Source organism: Narcine bancroftii, unplaced genomic scaffold (assembly GCF_036971445.1).
Source record: "Narcine bancroftii isolate sNarBan1 unplaced genomic scaffold, sNarBan1.hap1 Scaffold_147, whole genome shotgun sequence".
In the NCBI taxonomy this organism is placed as follows: Eukaryota; Metazoa; Chordata; class Chondrichthyes; order Torpediniformes; family Narcinidae; genus Narcine; species Narcine bancroftii.
In genome coordinates, this window is record NW_027211882.1 from 314,280 (window position 1) to 330,820 (window position 16,541).

Here is a 16,541-nt window from a genome sequence, read left to right on the forward strand (position 1 = left end):
TCTCTCAACAATCCAGCAACGAGGAGTCACGTGATGGAGTAGTGGCTGGACGGTGAACTCCAGCCCTCTCCAGAAAAGTCGGGAAAAACAAGAGAAAATACAAAGGCACAGAAATACAAGTTAAAGAAAAGTGAATATAAAGGTGGAAAGAAGATGGAGACAAAAGGAGAAAAATCAAAATCAACGGAAAGAAGAGAGGAAGAGAAGACAACGGAGGAAAAAGGTGAAGGCCTTACCTGTCCGAAGAGGCCCGCTGCGGAGAGAGAAACCCGCTCCCTCAGGTCGGTAAATAATGGACTACAAAAATGGCTCGCAGAGCCGAGTAAAAGTGCGCAACCGCGCATGCGCATGCAAAAAAAACACACCGACGGGAGGGGTGACCAGCTGGGGAGTCGATCTCCACGGCCGGCAACGACAGCTGCAGAACACCTGCAGCAAGAGGAGAACATAGAAGACAACGAAAACAAGAAAGAAGAGAAGAAAAGGGCAACAAAGAAACAACAGATGGCCAACCCAGAGGAAGAAGAAGAGGAAGAGGAAGAGTACAGGGAAATAGAAGAAGAAAAGAAAGGCAAGGTAAAGGAGGTACTTGCTCTTGTTAGAGGATACATGGAGTCATTTAAAGAATGGCAAACACAGGAATTCAATGATTTAAGAAGAAGAATAAACAACACAGAAAAGAAAATAAATAAAATGGATATGACCTTAACAGAAATGGGGAAAAAAATGGACAAGATGGAAGAACGGGCAATAGCAGCAGAAATGGAGGTAGAAGACTTAAAAAAGAAATTGGAGGAATCTAATAAAAAAACTAAAGAGACACAAGAATTACTAGCCCAAAAAATAGATATAATGGAAAATTATAACAGAAGAAATAACATAAAGATAGTGGGCCTTAAGGAAGATGTAGAAGGCAAGAATATGAGGGAGTTTATAAAAGAATGGATCCCTAAGGCCCTAGGATGTCCAGAACTACAGCAAGAAATGGAAATAGAAAGGGCACATAGAGCATTGGCCCCCTAAACCACAACCACAACAAAAACCAAGATCTATTGTAGTAAAATTCCTAAGATATACTACAAGAGAAAAGGTACTGGAGAAGACAATGGAAAAAGTAAGAGAGGGCAACAAACCACTGGAGTATAAAGGGCAAAAAATCTTCATTTATCCAGATATAAGCTTTGAACTCCTAAAGAAGAGAAAAGAGTTCAATGCAGCAAAAGCGATTTTATGGAAGAAAGGGTATAAATTTATACTAAAGCATCCAGCGGTATTGAAAATATTTATTCCAGGACAACAAAACAGACTATTCTCGGATCCAGAAGAAGCACGAAAATTTGCAGAACAATTACAAAAATAGACTGAGGGATGAAGACGGGTAATGAGAGCAAAAATTATCACGATTGATATGTATGTGGGTAAAGACAAAAATAGACTGAGGGATGAAGACGGGTAAGGAGGGTAAAAATGACCACGATTGATATGTATGCGGGTAAAGAGGTATAAGAGTGAATAGAGACAATGGGCATATGTGAAAGTATCTGTAATTAGAGGAAAACATAGAGAGTATAGACAAGAATTAATAAGGGAAGGTAATGGAATAGAGAGAATAAGGAGGGAACTAAAAGAGTGACCTTTGTGACATATAAAAAACAAAATCTTTTCTGGGGGGGGCTGGGTGGGGGGAAAAGAGCGGTCACTGCAAAATCAGTTGACGCTTGCGAGTGGATTCGCAAATCCAAATGGAGAGGGGAGATGTGGTTGTCCGACAAGGGATAAAGGGCAACTCAGGAGGGGAAGGGGAGATTGGGGATAAAGAAGATAGAAATAGGAGAATAAGGAAAATGTTGGATGTTGTAGGAATGTTGTCTGGTAAAGAGTTGAAAATAAGAAAACAGAAATGGAAAAGGAGGAAAGGTAATGATGGAAAAACGGAAAGAGAAGATAAACAAAATATAAAATGGCTACGCTGAACTATATGACTCTAAATATTAATGGAATACATAACCAAATTAAAAGGAAGAAACTACTAAACTTACTGAAAAAGGAAAAAATAGATATAGCATTTGTCCAAGAAACACATTTAACTGAATTGGAGCACAAGAAATTAAAGAGAGATTGGGTAGGACATGTAACAGCAGCATCGTATAATTCAAAAGCAAGAGGAGTGGCTATATTAATTAGCAAAAATGTGCCATTTAAAATAGAAGAGGAAATAATAGATCCAGCAGGGAGATATGTTATGATAAAATGTCAGATATATTCAGAGCTTTGGAATCTACTTAATATATATTCACCTAACGAAGAAGATCAAAAGTTTATGCAAGATATCTTTTTGAAGGTAGCTAATACGCAAGGGAACATACTAATAGGAGGGGATTTCAATCTGAATTTGGATCCAAATATGGATAAAACGGGGAAAAAAATTAACAGGAAGAACAAAGTAACCAAATTTATAATTAAATCAATGCAAGAAATGAAACTTGTGGACATATGGAGGAAACAAAACCCAAAAGAAAAGGAATACTCATACTACTCGACTAGACATAAAACATACTCAAGGATAGACCTATTCCTGTTATCAGCCCACATACAAGGGAGAGTTAGGAAAACGGAATATAAAGCTAGACTATTATCGGACCACTCACCCCTGTTATTGGCAATAGAGCTAGAAGACATCCCTCCAAGAATGTATAGATGGAGATTAAACCCCATGCTACTTAAAAGACAGGATTTTAGAGAATTTATTGAAAAACAATTAAAAATGTACTTTGAAGTAAATACGGAATCAGTGGAAGATAAGTTTATACTATGGGACGCAATGAAAGCATTCATTAGAGGGCAAATAATAAGTTATGCAACCAAGATGAAGAAGGACTATAATCAGGAAACAGAGCAGTTGGAAAGGGAAATAATAAACATAGAAAAAAAATTAGCAATAAAGGAAGATACAACCAAAAGAAGAGAATTGGCGGATAAAAAAATAAAATATGAAACATTACAAACATATAAGGTGGAGAAGAATATAATGAAGACAAAACAGAAATATTATGAACTAGGGGAAAAAACACACAAAATCCTAGCATGGCAGCTTAAGACAGAGCAAACTAAGAAAATGGTATTGGCAACAAGGAAAAAAGACAAACAAATTACATATAATCCAAAAGAAATTAAGGAAAACTTCAGAGAATTCTATGAACAATTATACCGAACCGAAAACGAAGGGAAAGAAGGGAAAATAGATGAATTTTTGACTAAAATTGAACTACCAAAACTACAAATAGAGGAACAAAATAAATTAACAGAACCATTTGGAACAGTAGAAATACAAGAGATAATAAAAAATTTACCAAATAATAAGACACCAGGAGAGGATGGACTCCCAATAGAATTCTACAAAACATTTAAAGAACTAATAATACCGCCCCTCCTGGATGTAATCAACCAGATTGATGAGACACAAAACTTACCAGATTCATGTAAAACAGCAATAATTACAGTGATACTAAAACAAGGGAAAGATCCACTCTCACCAGCGTCATATAGACCAATATCTCTGCTAAACACAGATTATAAGATAATAGCTAAACTATTAGCGAACAGATTAGCAGAACAGGTACCGAAAATGGTAAATTTAGACCAAACTGGATTTATCAAAAAAAGACGCACAACAGACAATATTTGTAAATTTATTAACTTAATTCATGCAGTAGAAGGAAATAAAGCACCGGCAGTAGCAGTTGCTTTAGACGCAGAGAAGGCCTTCGACAGAGTAGAATGGAATTACTTGTTCAAAGTATTGCAAAAATTCAGTTTACCGGAGAAGTAAATTAATTGGATTAAAGCATTATATAAGGGACCGTTAGCGAAAGTGACAGTAAATGGACATGTATCAAAGCAATTTAACTTAAGCAGGTCAACGCGGCAGGGATGCCCACTATCACCATTATTGTTTGCGCTAGCTATAGAACCACTAGCAGAATCGATAAGAAGAGATAATAATATAAAAGGAATAAAAATAAAAGACAGGGAATATAAAATCAGTCTGTTTGCGGATGATGTGATAGTGTACTTAACAGAACCAGAACTATCAATAAAAGAACTATATAAGAAATTGAAGGAATATGGAGAAGTGTCGGGATACAAGATAAACGTAAATAAAAGTGAAGCAATGCCTATGAATAACGCGGATTTCTCAAAATTTAAGGAGGAATCCCCATTCAGATGGCAAACGCAGGCAATAAGATACCTAGGTGTGCAAATAAACAAAAATCTAGGCCAATTATATAAACTCAATTACAATCCACTAATGAAAAAATTACAGGACGATTTAGAGCATTGGAAAGAGCTACCACTAACACTGATAGGAAGGATAAACTGTATTAAAATGAACATTTTTCCAAGGATACTATACTTATTTCAGGCATTGCCAATACAACTGACAGAAAAATTCTTCAAAGAGTTAAAGAAAATAATAAGGAGATTTTTATGGAGAGGGGGGAAACCGAGGATAGCACTAGACAAATTAACAGAATGGTATAAACAAGGAGGCTTACAATTGCCAAACTTCAAAAATTATTATAGAGCCGCACAATTAAGGTACCTATCAGATTTTTATCAAACAAGGGAAAAACCAGACTGGACGAGACTAGAATTAGATAAAATAGGGGAAAAGATACCTGAACACATATTATATAAATGGGACGAAAAATTGGTACAACATAGAACTTCTCCAGTATTACACCATCTCCTCAATATATGGAAGAAGATTCATGTAGAAAGAAATAAAATAAATTACCAAATACCAAAACTAATATTGACGCAAAATAAGCTACTCCCTTTTACAATAGACAACCTTGCCTTTAGAAAATGGGAAAAAAAAGGGATTAAAAGAATAGAAAATTGTTTTTCAGGAAGTAGATTCTTATCCTTTGAACAAATGAGAGATAAGTACAATATAACGGGAGATACAGCGCTGGCATATTACCAACTGAGATCCTACTTGAAAGATAAATTAGGAAGCAACTTGAGTTTACCAGAGGGAAGTAACCTTGAATATGTGATTACAGATACAATGTTAATCAAAAGATTTATAAAAAATATGTATATTAAACTGCAAGAAAAGGAAAATGAGGAAACAAATGGTAAAACTAAACAAAAATGGGAACAAGATTTAAATATAAAGATAAAAAAGGAAACATGGGAGAAGTTATGCTCTGGAACGATGAGAAATACAATAAATACGAGGCTGCGTATGATACAATATAATTGGTTACACAGACTATACATTACACCGCAAAAGTTAAATAAATGGGACCCAACAGTATCTGATAGATGTTTTCGATGTAAAAAAGAAAGGGGAACAACAATTCATGCAATCTGGACATGTGAGAGAGTAGAAAAATTTTGGGATGATCTCAATCAGATATTAAATAAAATAACAGAAAACAATATACCAAAGAATCCAGAGATCTTTCTCCTAAGTAACATAAAAAATAAAGAATTTGGAATTGACTTGGAGGATGCACAAAAAAGATTTGTTAAGATAGCCCTAGCTGTAGCAAAAAAATGTATTATGTCAACCTGGAAATTGGAAGATAATTTGAAAATACAACAATGGTATATAGAAATGAATAAATGTATTCCATTAGAAAAAATAACATATAGTTTAAGAAATAATATTGAAATATTCGAACAAGTATGGGAGCCTTACATTAAATACAATAGCGAAAACCTACCGGGAACAAACATTACCTAAGTTGATGGAAGGAGAAGAAAAGAAAAGAATGGACTCAGTAGAATTTCTGGTGTATTTTTGTTGAATGACAACATTGTCTAACTGAATTAATGCAACCTAGATTGTATAACTAAAATGGATGAGAGGGGGGGGGATGGGGGGGTGGCTTGGGAGGAGGGAGGGGGGAGGGAGAAAAAGTCACTGTAAATGTGTGGAAAAGAAAAAGTGTATATCATGGCTATTGTGATTGATGGTGTGAAAAATAAAAAAAATTAAAAAAAAACAAAAAAAAACAATCCAGCAACAAATTCCATGACCTTCTGGTGAAATAAATTTCTCATCTGCTTTAAATAGGTACCTTCCAATTCTAAGACAATGTCTTTTTATCCAAGGGAAACATTATTCACATCTACTGTCCAATCCTTTCAGCATTGGAAAGGTTTCTGAAATCTCCTCTCCTTCTTCTATACTCCAATGAAGAGTGGAGATATATCATCCTGGTAAATCTCTGCTCTCTCTCCAACATCAGCACATCCTTTTTAAGATAAACTTCGCAGTTCTCCAAATGAGGTCTCTCCCATGCCCCATCAACACCTCCCTACCCTAGAAACAAAAGCCAACATAGAATTTGCTTTCTTTTCCTGCCGATCCAACCTGGTGGTTTCCCACTCACTATGTTTTCCTGAACGAGAACCCCCCAAGTCCCTTGACACTTGAAATAATTACATGTAATTTCTGTAACAAATTTGAAATTTTTGGAAAGATTTGGGAATCCTATTTATAAACTGTAGGAATTAAGTTGTAATCGCCCAACCTGAACCTTCTGGCTCCTAAAATCCAGAATATTTGTTAGATTTTATTTGATAGTTTTTTAGTAATTTTTTTATAAATACTTTCCAGATGTTATCTTTCTTTTCTATTGGGTTGTTGGGCAGGGGGAATTAAAAAAAATACTATGTATTAATTTTTCATTATCTTTGAATGAGAAATTTACGTACGCATTTAATGCATGTGAAATTAAAATTTTCAAAGAGAAGCTTAACATAACGTAATACATTTTGCTTATTTTCAAGAGTTGTGGAGAGTGAGGAGGGTTTTCATGGACTACAAAAGGATTTGGACTGTTTGGAAAGATGGCAGATGGAGTTTAATTTAGGTAAGTGTGAGGGGCTTTATTTTGGTAAGAATAACCAAGACGTATGCAGTGAAGGGGAGGGCATTGAGGAACAGAGGGATCTTGGAAGAATGGTTCAATAGACAATAGGAGCAGGAGTAGGCCCTTCTGCCTGTCGAGCCTTCAGTGACCGCCATTTCACAGATCATGGCTGATCACTACTATCAGTACCCCTTTCCAGCCTTATCCCCATAACCCTGAACTCCTTTGCCCACAAGAGTCTTATCTAACTCTCTTTTGAACATAATCAGCGAATCTGCCTCTACCACCCTCTGTGGCAGAGCATTCCACAGATTAACACTTCTCTGGGTAAAACAATGTTTTCTCATCTCCGTCCTAAAGGGCCTACCCTGTATTCTTAAACTATGCCCTCTAGTCCTCGTCTCCCCCATCACTGGGAACAAGTAATCCGACTTCACCCTGTCCATCTCCCTGATAATTTTGTATACCTCAATCATGTCCCCCCTCATCCTTCTAAACTCCATCGGATACAAGTCTAGTTTTTCTAGCCTTTCAGCATATGTCAACCCCGCCATCGCTGGAACTAACCTTGTAAATCTGCGCTGCACATCCTCTATAGCTAGTATGTCCTTCCTCAAAATTGGAGACCAGTACTGGGTGCAATACTCCAGGTGGGGTCTCACCAGGGCCCTGTACAACTGCAGAAGGGCGTCTCTGTTCCTATACTCCAATCCGCTCTTTATGAAAGCCAACATGCCATTTGCCCATTTCACAGCTTTCTGAACGTGCATGTTAGCCTTCAGTGACCGGTGAACAAGTACACCCAGATCCATTTGCTCCTCCCCACTCCCTAGCTTGTCTCCATTTAAATAATACTCAGCTTTCCTATTATTGCCCCCAAAATGGATAACCTCACATTTGCTCACATTGAACGTCATCTTCCATTCAGCAGCCCACACCCCCAACCTGTCCAAGTCCCTCTGCATTTTCCTGACATCTGCAAATTTGCTCATGTTATTAATAATCCCCTCATCCAAATCATTTACATAAATTACAAACAACTGAGGACCCAATACCGATCCCTGCGGCACTCCACTCGTCACATCCTGCCATCCTGAAAAAGACCCGCTTACTCCAACCCTTTGTTTCCTATTTCTTAACCAATTTCCTATCCATGTCAGCACCTTACCTCCAATACCATGCTCCCTGATCTAACCCACTAGTCTCCCGTGCGGTACCTTATAAAAGGCCTTCTGGAAGTCCAAATACACCACATCCACTGGCTCTCCCAAGTCCACCCTCTTTGTCACATCCTCGAAAAATTCCAGAAGGTTAGTCAAGCATGACTTACCCTTAAGGAATCCATGCTGACGAGCCCTTATACTATTATTTCTGCCTAAGTGTTCTGCTATTACTCCTTTTATGATAGATTCCAATATCTTCCCCACCACTGACGTCAGGCTGACGTCAGGCTATGATTTCCCGTTTTCTCCCTCCCTCCCTTCTTAAAAATCGGCACCACATCAGCCACTCTCCAATCCTCAGGGACCTCCCCCGAATCTATGGAACTTTGGAAACTGTCGACCAGTGCCTCCACAATTTCCATAGCAACTTCTTTAAGCACCCTGGGATGCAGCCCATCAGGCCCTGGGGATTTATCAGCCCTCAGTCCCAACAATTTACTCACAACCTCCTCCTTCTAGATCTGGATATGCATTAGATCCCCTACTTCCCCAGGAAAGTTCCCCAAGTCTCTTGATACCGCATGACCACTACCCCCTAACTGACCATAACCTATATCCTCCTTGGTGAAGACAAATGCAAAGTATTTGTTCAATTCCTCAGCTAACTCCTTGTTTCCGGTAATAATTCCACCCTTTTCCATTCTTGATGGGCCAATTTTAGACCGAACCAATTTCTTCCTCTTCACATATTTAAAAAAGCTTTTGCTATCCTCCATGATATTATTTGCTAATTTCCTCTCATACTTCATTTTCCCCTCTCTTATGACTTTCTTAGTTACCCTCTGATGCTCTTTGAAGGTTTCCCAATCCTCTAGCTTCCCACTCCACTTTGCTATCTTATACTTACTCCCTTTGGATTTGATATTGCACTTGATTTCATTAGTTAGCCACGACTGCCATTTGCATCTCCTAGAGCCTTTCCTCCACTTTGGAATAAATTTGTCTTGAATCCTGTAAAAAAAATGTCCAAAAATATCTGCCATTTTCCCCAGTTGTCCTCCCAGCTAGTGTATCTTTCCATTTTATTTTGGCTAGCTCCTCCCTCATAGCTGCATAATCCCCTTTATTTAACTGCAGTACAGATGCTTCCGACTTCCTTTCTTTTTCCCTTTCTAATTGCAGCTCAAAAGTAACCATACCATGCTCACTATTCCCTAATGGCTCTCCTACATCGAAGTCACTTATTAACTCTGCGTTGCTGCACAGCACCAAGTCCAGAATCGACTTCCCCATGCTATGTTCCTCCACTAGCTGCTCCAAGAAAGTATCTCGTAGACATTCAATAAACTCACTCATGTGTTCCTGCCCCCGTCTGATTATCCCAGTCCACCTTCATGTTGAAGTCCCCCATAACTACTGTATTGCTACCACTTTGACATGCCACTGTTAATTCCTGATTTATACTTCTACCGAGATCTAAGTTAATTTTCGGAGGCCTGTAAATGACCCCCATTATGGTCTCATGCCTTTACAATTTCTTAATTCTATCCAAACAGACTCTACCCACCTGTTTCAATGTCTTTCCTTTCAAAGGCCTGAATTTCATTTCTTACCAACAGAGCTACCCCACCTCCTCTTCCTAACTTTCTGTCTTTTCTATAGGATGTGTACCTGGGAACATTGATTTCCCAATCCTGCCTTTCCCGCAGCCATGTCTCCGTAACTCCGACAATGTCATAACCTCCCATTGCCATTTGCGCCTCAAGCTCATCCATTTTATTCCTTACACTCCGTGCATTCATACACAATACCTTGATACCATATCTCCATTCTCCATCCATCTTTGTTCTCGATGCACTTGCCCCTACTCTCCTATCACTTTTAGTTCCCTTTTTCCTTATTGTTTCACCGTCTAACAGAACCACCCCTATATTCACTCTCCTATCTGCTTCCCTATCAGTCCTGTTCCCTTCCCCCTGCCAAATTAGTTTTAAATTTGAAGGTGGATTCCCATGGAGAAAGAAGGCTTTGGGTACGCTGGCCTTTATAAATCATAGCATGGAATATAGGATCTGGGGAGGTGATGTTCAGAGTGTTGGTGAGGCCAAGTTTGGAGTATTGTATGCCGTTCTGGACTCCAAATTATAGGAAGGATATCAATAAGGTAGAGAGAGTGCAAAGAAGTTTGACAAAAATGTTGCCTGGATTGCAGTATTTTGAATACGTAGAAAGATTGAGTAGACTGGGACTTCATTCATTGGAGCGTAGAGGGTTGAGCGGGGATTTGATAGAGGTATTTAAAATTATCAATGGAATAGATAGAGTAGCCGTGAATAGGCTCTTTCCCCTAAGGGGAGCAGAGATTGGAACAAGGGGTCATAAGTTAAGGGGCAAAACTTAAGTAATACAGGAGGATGCTTCTTCACTCAGAGTGGTGGCTGAGTGGAATGATCTACTGGAAGAAGTTGCGCCAGGGTCAATTCTGTCATTTAAGATGAGGTTATATGAGTACATGGATGCGAGGGGGTGGGAGGGTTATGGGCAAGGGAAGTAGGTAGGTGGAACTCGTGGAGTTTCACGTAAATTGGTGCTTTAGGTGCCATGAGCAAGTTGGCTCTTTCTTGCACTCGACTTGATTACGTGAAACCTTTCTGGGATAGAATCAAGGAACTTATTAAAATTTAAACTTTCACTTGATCCTAAGGTATTTTTATTGGGTGATATGAAGAAATTGAGTTTAGAATTAAAATTAGATGAGTCTCAAATTGCTCTTTGAGATTGGCTTTAGCTGGGGCTAGAAAATGACGAGTATTCAATGGTGGCATTCAGAAAGGAGGTCTTGTATTCCATTAGAAAAGATAACGTATAATACAAGCCTCGTCTCCGAGTGGAAATATTAAACAGGCGGAAAACTATTCATAGTCTGAAAATGAGAGGTTATCCGTATAAAAGAGATCAGGAAGAACTTCTTTAGCCAGAGGGTCGTGGATGTGTGGAACTCACTGCGGCATACAGCAGTGGAAGCCAGATCGCTGGGAGTATTTTAAAAAGAACGACAAATATCTCATTAGTGAGGGCATCAAGGGATTATGGGGGAAAGGCCAAAAATGAGAACTAGTGTAGAGTAGCTTAGTGTAGATTTATGGAACAGACTCGATGGGCCTAGTGGCCTGGTTCTGTTCCTTTGTCTGTGATCACTAATGGAGTTATTTCAGAAATGTACAGAAAAAAAGCTGCTAAATTAGAAATTCATCAATCAAGATTAAAATGGGAATCTGATTTGAAAGTTAAAATATGAAAATCATTAAGTACAACTAAAATTATTAATGTCAGGTCGAGACTGGCACAATATAATCTTTTTTACATCGATTATACTTGAAACCCAATTTAAATAAATTTAATTTGACATTATCAGATTTGTCTTGGATGTAATAAAGTAGGTTCTTTTATGTGGATAAATGTGAGGTGATCCACTTTGGAGGCAAGAACAGGAAAGAGGACTATTATCTCAACGGTATCTGTTCAGGAAATGCAGAGAGACTTGGGTGTTGCTGTGCATCAGTCGTTGAAAGTGGGCATGCAGGTGCAACAGGCGGTGAGGAAGGCATTCATAGCAAGAGGACTTGAGTACAGAGATCCTGCTGCAGCCATACACGGCCTTGGTGAGACCACACCTGCAATACTGCGTGCTGTTTTGGCCTCTTTAATCCGAGGAAGGACATCCTCGCCGTGGAGTGGGTGCAGAGAAGATTCACTAGACTGATACCAGGGATGGAAGGACTTGCAGATGAAGAAAGGTTGGATAGACTAGGCTTGTATTCTCTGGAATTTAGGAAATTGAAGGTGGATCTTATAGAAACAAAATTCTAAAGGGTTTAGATAGACTAGATGCGGGTAGGTTGTTTGCAATGCTGGGAAAAACAGAACCAGGGGTTACAGTTTAAGGATAACCATACTATAACCATATAACCATTTACGGAGCGGAAACAGGCCATGTTGGCCTTTCGAGTCCGCACCAGTTCACTGATTTTATGCGCCCTCTTCAGGCATTGGGGGAAGGTTTTCAGGACCGAGATGAGGAAAGATTTCCTCTCTTGGAGGATGATGGATCTATGGAATTCTTTGCTACAGAAAGTAGTTGAGGCTGGTTCCTTGTCAATGTTCAAGAGTAGGTTAGAATTGGCCCTTGTGGCTAAGGGGATCAGGAGGTATGGAGAGAAGGCAGGAACTGGGTACTGATCAGCCATGATCGTATTGAATGGCAGGGTAGGTTTGAAGGGCAAAATGGCCGAATCCTGCACCTATTTTTCTATGTTTATATATTCTACTTGGGTTTGTCCAAAATATATACATTTTGGTCCAAAATTAAAATTTTGAACACTCCCAATGGATCCTAGAATATTTTTCCTGGAAGAGACTAAAAATATTTGGATTAAACGGGATTTTTTCAGGTTGCTTTAGCTGTTTCATATTTGGAGGACCAAGTCACCAAATTGCAGAATCCATGTGATTGAAGGAGTGCAGAGATTGGTTAGGTTGTTGCTGGGACTTGAAGGTGAACCCACCAGGGCCTACAGCTGGTCCTCAATGTTGTCGACACATTCTTGGAAAGTGTGACTTGAAGTGAAATGAAGGTTTTACCATGGGCTCAATGATCAAAAATAAGAGAAGTTCCTATTTTGGACACCAAATATCATCATTCAGGTGCCTTACCGTCCAGCGAGGGCGATCCTGTCTCTCAATCCACCACAATCTCTGAACCTCTGAATTGTAGTTGTGGCCTCCCCGTTCTTTTCTGAGCTGAGACCAATATTGACGTTTAGGTCATGGTTACAGATGGGCTGGAAATACTGAAGAAGTTTCCTCTTGCCTTACTCAGTTGCAGTGTCCATACTGGATGGGTAACCCTGGCCATTGATCAGCAGATCCAGAGAACACCGCACAGTACAGGCCCTTCAGGCCTTGATGTTGTTCTAGCCCATATATTCACTCCTTAAATATAACGTACTAAACCAATGGTTCTCAACCTTTTTCCTTGCACTCACATACCACTTTTAGTGGTAAGTGGGTGGAAAGAAAGTTCAAACCCTCTTTTAAAATAATCATATGAACAATCTAGAAGCGTCATTCTCAACCTTCCCTTCCCACTCACCTACCACATGAAGCAATCCCTTAATGTTCAGAGATTACTTAAGGTGGTACGTGAGTGAGAAGATGAAGGTTGAGAACCTCTTTCTGCAGGCAAACTAATTCTGAATCCACACAACCAAGGTTCCACAGATCCTTTGCCTCATGACTATCAGAATGAATCTACCCTGGGCAACCCTGTCAAAGGCCTCACTAAAATCCACACACCCCACATCCACTCCCCTGCCCTTCATTTGTTATTTCATTGTTTTCAAACACTTTCTTTCCCCACCACACTTTTAAGTCATCCCTGTCTAATCACGGAACCAACAGTCAAAGGACAAGGCCAGTGCCATTTTTATAAATGAGATTTGATATTTGCTTAAGTTGTCGTTTGTTTCCATGAAATTACCTCAAAGATATTGCTGCGGGTCGACTGTGGAGGCCACTCCTGTGATCGCGGTTCGTTTTACTGCGCTTTTTTGGCCAAAATGGCCACACTTTCACGCACGACCACGCCGTACATGGAAAGATTAATGATGCCTGGCGTCCCATTGGCCTGAAATATTCTATTAAATTTTATTAAAATTTTCAAAGGAAAGCTTAACATAACGTAATACTTTTTGCTTATTTTCAAGAGTTGTGGAGAGTGAGGAGGGTTTTCATGGACTACAAAAGGATTTGGACTGTTTGGAAAGATGGCAGATGGAGTTTAATGTAGGTAAGTGTGAGGTGCTTTATTTTGGGAAGAATAACCAAGACGTACGTATGCAGTGAAGGGGAGGGCATTGAGGAACAGAGGGACCTTGGAGGAATGGTTCAATAGACAATAGGAGCAGGAGTAGGCCCTCCGGCCTGTCGAGCCAGCACCACCATTTTACAGATCATGGCTGATCACTACTATCAGTACCCCTTTCCAGCCTTATCCCCATAACCCTTAACTCCTTTGCCCACTAGAGTCTTATCTAACTCTCTTTTGAACATAATCAGCGAATCTGCCTCTACCACCCTCTGTGGCAGAGCATTCCACAGATTCACACTTCTCTGGGTAAAAAAATGTTTTCTCATCTCCGTCCTAAAGGGCCTTCCCTGTATTCTTAAACTATGCCCTCGAGTCCTCGTCTCCCCCATCACTGGGAACAAGTAATCCGACTTCACCCTGTCCATCCCCCTGATAATTTTGTATACCTCAATCATGTCCCCCCTCATCCTTCTAAACTCCATCGGATACAAGTCCAGTTTCTCTAGCCTTTCAGCATATGTCAACCCCGCCATCCCTGGAACTAACCTTGTAAATCTGCGCTGCACACCCTCTATAGCTAGTATGTCCTTCCTCAAAACTGGAGACCAGTACTGGACGCATTACTCCAGGTGGGGTCTCACCAGGGCCCTGTACAACTGCAGAAGGGTGTCTCTGTTCCTATACTCCAATCCCCTCTTTATGAAAGCCAACATGCCATTTGTCTTCTTCACAGCTTTTTGAACCTGCATGTTAGCCTTCAGTGACCGGTGAACAAGTACACCCAGATCCATTTGCTCCTCCCCACTCCCGAGCTTGTCTCCAATTAAATAATACTCAGCTTTCCTATTATTGCCCCCAAAATGGATAACCTCACATTTGCTCACATTGAACGTCATCTTCCATTCAGCAGCCCACACCCCCAACCTGTCCAAGTCCCTCTGCATTTTCTTGACATCCTCCTCACACCCCACACCGCCACCCAGTTTAGTGTCATCTGCAAATTTGCTCATGTTATTAATAATCCCCTCATCCAAATCATTTACATTAATTACAAACAACTGAGGACCCAATACCGATCCCTGCGGCACTTCACTCGTCACATCCTGCCATCCTGAAAAGGACCGGCTTACTCCAACCCTTTGTTTCCTATTTATTAACCAATTTCCTATCCATGTCAGCACCTTACCTCCAATTGCATGCTCCCTGATCTTGCCCACTCGTCTCCCGTGCGGTACCTTATCAAAGGCCTTCTGGAAGTCCAAATACACCCCATCCACTGGCTCTCCCAAGTCCACCCTCTTTGTCACATCCTCGAAAAATTCCAGAAGATTAGTCAAGCATGACTTACCCTTAAGGAATCCATGCTGACTAGCCCTTATACTATTATTTCTGCCTAAGTGTTCTGCTATTACTCCTTTTATGATAGATTCCAATATCTTCCCCACCACTGACGTCAGGCTGACCGGTCTATAATTTACCGTTTTCTCCCTCCCTCCCTTCTTAAAAATCGGCACCACATCATCCATTCTCCAATCCTCAGGGACCTCCCCTGAATCTATGGAACTTTGGAAACTGTCGACCAGTGCCTCCACAATTTCCATAGCAACTTCTTTAAGCACCCTGGGATGCAGCCCATCAGGCCCTGGGGTTTTATCAGCCCTCAGTCCCAACAATTTACTCACAACCTCCTGCTTCTAGATCCGGATATCCATTAGATCCCCTACTTCCCCAGGAAAGTTCCCCAAGTCTCTTGATACCACATGACCACTACCCCCTAACTGACCATAACCTATATCCTCCTTGGTGAAGACCGATGCAAAGTATTTGTTAAATTCCTCAGCCATCTCCTTGTTTCCGGTAATAATTCCAGCCTTTTCCATTCTTAATGGACCAATTTTAGACCGAACCAATTTCTTCCTCTTCACATATTTAAAAAAGCTTTTGCTATCCTCCAAGATATTATTTGCTAATTTCCTCTCATACTTCATTTTCCCCTCTCTTATGACTTTCTTAGTTACCCTCTGATGCTCTTTGAAGGTTTCCCAATCCTCTAGCTTCCCACTCCACTTCGCTATCTTATACTTACTCCCTTTGGATTTGATATTGCACTTGATTTCATTAGTTAGTCACGGCTGCCATTTGCATCTCCTAGGGCATTTCCTCCACTTTGGAATAAATTTGTCCTGAATCCTGTGGAAAATGTCCAAAAACACCTGCCATTTTTCCCGAGTTGTCCTACCAGCTAGTGTATCTTTCCATTTTATTTTGGCTAGATCCTCCCTCATAGCTGCATAATCCCCTTTATTTAACTGCAGTACAGATGCTTCCGACTTCCTTTCTTTTTCCCTTTCTAATTGCAGCTCAAAAGTAACCATACCATGCTCACTATTCCCTAATGGCTCTCCTACATCGAGGTCACTTATTAACTCTGTGTTGCTGCAATGTACCAAGTCCTGAATCGACTTCCTCATGGTATGTTCCTCCACTAGCTGCTCCAAGAAAGTATCTCGTAGACATTCAATAAACTCACTCTTGTGTTCCTGCCCCCGTCTGATTATCCCAGTCCACCTTCATGTTGAAGTCCCCCATAACTACCGTATTGCTACCACTTTGACA